The sequence below is a fragment of the Corylus avellana genome, chromosome ca3 (genome assembly GCF_901000735.1).
Source record: "Corylus avellana chromosome ca3, CavTom2PMs-1.0".
Taxonomy (NCBI): domain Eukaryota; kingdom Viridiplantae; phylum Streptophyta; class Magnoliopsida; order Fagales; family Betulaceae; genus Corylus; species Corylus avellana.
The window spans coordinates 36,368,016-36,371,283 of NC_081543.1; the positions used below are offsets into that span (position 1 = coordinate 36,368,016).

Sequence of the window (3,268 nt, forward strand, 5' to 3'; positions counted from 1 at the left end):
GTACTCGATCGGCACCTTCCTATATATATTTTTTGTTTGGTTTTCTGCTGAGCTTTTGTTCATGCTTTTTTTGGGCCCTTTGCAAACACAGCCTATAGTTATTGTGCTCTCATTTTCTTAAAGGTTTCTCAATTTATCCTCGGCCTCCATCTCTCTCGTTGACGATCGGCTCTACCACAGTCCCCCCCCTGATATCAAGAGGTACTCGATCGGCACCTTCATATATATATTTTTTGTTTGATTTTGTTTGACTTTCTGGTGAGCTTTTCTTCATAGTTTTCTGGTTTTCCTTTATTTGGGTTTTGTGTTCATATTTTGTTCGGATCTGATATTGTATTTGGTTGCTTAGAAAAGTGAGGAAGATAAACAAATATTTTGGATGTTATGTTTTATTTTTAGTTTTTGGTTTGATGAAAGCTAAGTTTGGATCTTAGTTTAAGACGCTTTGAAAGTTAATTAGTTTATAAACTGTATAGTGCAGCTGCTGTCTGCTGATATTAGTTTATAGTGTTTAGTTTAAAACTTTGACCCAATCAACACCCAACATCACCGATTAAGTAGAGGCGGTGGCGTAATCTTAGAAAGAGGACTCTTATCCTCCTTGATATTTCTTGTTTTAATTTTCATGTAATTTTTTAGGGTAAAATCTACATAATCCCCTTAAACTACCACCTAATTAATAATATCCTCTCAAATTTTCAATTATGACAATTTCTCTCCAAACTACCAAAATATTGTTAGTGTTTGCCCAATGACAAAACTACCCTTAGTAAAATAAAAATAAAAAATACTACAAAATTAAAAAACTCATTTTTATAAGAAAAAAATTAAAAAATTTCGATTTTTTTTATAAAGATTGAATATTTTTTTTTTAAAAAATGTTTTAATTCCTTCTTGTCCTTGTAAATTGGAAGCCTATGCTTTCCACTTCCTTGTATAAATATAAATTGCACCTTTAAACTAAATAGAAGAGCTCCTAATTGCATTAAACTAGGTGATATTCAGTAAATATATGCATATGCTTTCCAGTTTTTGTGTGAGTGAGGTGTTCAATATTAATGTTGTTGTTGTTGCTGTTGTCTCTCTTTTTTGCCTTTCAGTAAATATACACCTGCACTTTACATGGAATGCTATTTTTTCAAATTCGTTGGTGGTATCAGCTCCTTGTAAGAATATCATATCATATCATATCCTCTTCTTCTTGCATTCGTTGGCTTCTACTAAAGACAGGCAACTGCAGACAAAGAAAATGCTTCCCTATTCTTGATTTCAGTAAATCCACTAAGTTGTATACAAAAACGTTTAGAACAAGTTGAAGTAGAAATAACATGAATGGAAGAAAGGTTATTGAAACTTGGGCAATCAGCATTGCAGGAAGTTGTAGTTATAGCCAACTCACTCTTGCATATTATTAAATCACCACTTTTCTTAAAGGCTTAAGCCGATAAGAAGAAGTAAATTTAATCATTTATTAAGTGATTTAACGCGTGGTACTAGAAGTATACAGTGTTTCAAATACAATATTCAGTATATTTCCTTGTACTCAGCAACCAATTCTGGACAGAACATGATCTAGGTAGTTAAAATGACAAATATACCCAAGTTAGAAAGAGTTTATGCAAAAATCCAATATATAGAGGAATAATCAAGTGCAGTTGGGCAATGAATTTATCAATCTAAACAAATAAACAGGAAACATGGCATAAATTAATAACTAAACATAACTGCAGAATTCATAAATTAATAACTCATATATAGAGAAGTCCATTTTCCACACGCGAATGTAAAATGAGCAACTTCCTGGCAAACCTATGCCGCGTTGCATCATAATATAATAAAAAAGATGAGAAACTTCTTGGCAACTCTGCTTTCTTTTCAGGTGAAAGAATGGGAAAGGCCGTGGCATTTTCGTTATATTTGTTCAATCATGTTTCGTTGAAATAACTTTTTATAAATCGTCTTAGACAAATGGAACAAGAGACTAGTACAAGACTAGATTGGTTGAGGTTGGGGGACCCTGATATATATATATATATATATATATATATATATATATATATATATATGGCCCCAAACCAATGTATGTAAATAGATAATGCACGTGCTCTCATTTTCTTAAAGGTTTATATATATATGGCCCCAAACCAATGAATGTAAATAGATAATGCATGTGCTCTCATTTTCTTAAAGGTTTCTCAATTTTCTCCTCTACCTCCATCTCTCTCGTTGCCGATCCAGAGTCCCCCCTGATATCAAGAGGTATTACTCGATCTCAATTTTCTCCTCTGCCTCCATCTCTCTCGTTGCCGATCCAGAGTCCCCCTGATCTCAAGAGGTACTACTCGATCAGCACCTTGCTTGATATATATATATATATTGTTTGATTTTGTTTGATTTTCTAGTGAGCTTTTTGTTCATATTCTGTTCGGATAAGATATTGTATTTGGTTGCGTAGAAAAATGATGAAGATATATCAATATTTTGGGTCTTATGTTTTATTTTATAGTTTTTAATTTGAGAAAAGCTAGGTTCTCAAATAAAAAAAATAATAAAAAAATGATAAAAGCTGAGATCATGTATAAGCAAAGCCAATTTGGGTTAAATGCTTTTTGTCCCATGTAGTTTATTACTTTATTTTTTCATCTCGGTTTCATTTTGTATTGTAAAACGTAGATGATGCCTTGAAAATTGCTAAAAACGAAGATGATACTTCCATCCAACTTTCGCTCATAAATTGACAGAAATTCACGTCAATACCTTAAAAAATGACACTAGTCCTTATACCTCATTTAAAATTTAAAAATATAGAAAATTTAAAAACCAAAATTATTAAAAATATTTTTTTTTAAAAGTAGACAAAAATAAATGGATTGAGATTTCCTAGAATTCCTTTTAAATTTGAGATTCTCAAATTCATAAATCTTAGCCGTTCGTCTCATCTAAGCGTCTAAAATACGGAGCAGGATCCTCTCTAGTCCATTTTGGACTGGAGAATATCCAGTTAATTAAAGAGATCATGAGGCCATAAAGAGGATATCTGTTCTATTAATAATATATATATATATATATATATATTTTTTTAAAAAAGTTATAAAACAAAATTATAAAAAATTATAAAAAATTAAGGGTGGTTGGCCACCCCAGTTGGGGTTGGGGGTGGCTTCAAATTAAAATTAGGGAAATTATATATAAACTCTTTAAGTCAACGCGCTTTTTTAAAAAACTCCCTGTGTATTTTTTTTTTTGGAAATTTAGTCCTTGGGTCACT

General features: G+C 31.4%; 1 protein-coding gene across 2 annotated transcripts in view; it reads left to right on the top strand.

The window, feature by feature from the left end:
- The first annotated feature begins 100 nt into the window (after positions 1-100).
- LOC132175611 (disease resistance protein At4g27190-like) overlaps positions 101-3,268 on the top strand; it is a 7,709-nt gene continuing 4,541 nt past the window's right edge. The window contains exons 1-3 of one of the 2 annotated variants that reach the window (XM_059587608.1): positions 101-201; positions 1,101-1,166; positions 2,191-2,335. The gene's annotated coding sequence lies outside the window, so the exon portion shown is untranslated. The remainder of the gene's footprint in view (positions 202-1,100; positions 1,167-2,190; positions 2,336-3,268) is intronic. The other variant, XM_059587609.1, reaches the window with a different exon arrangement.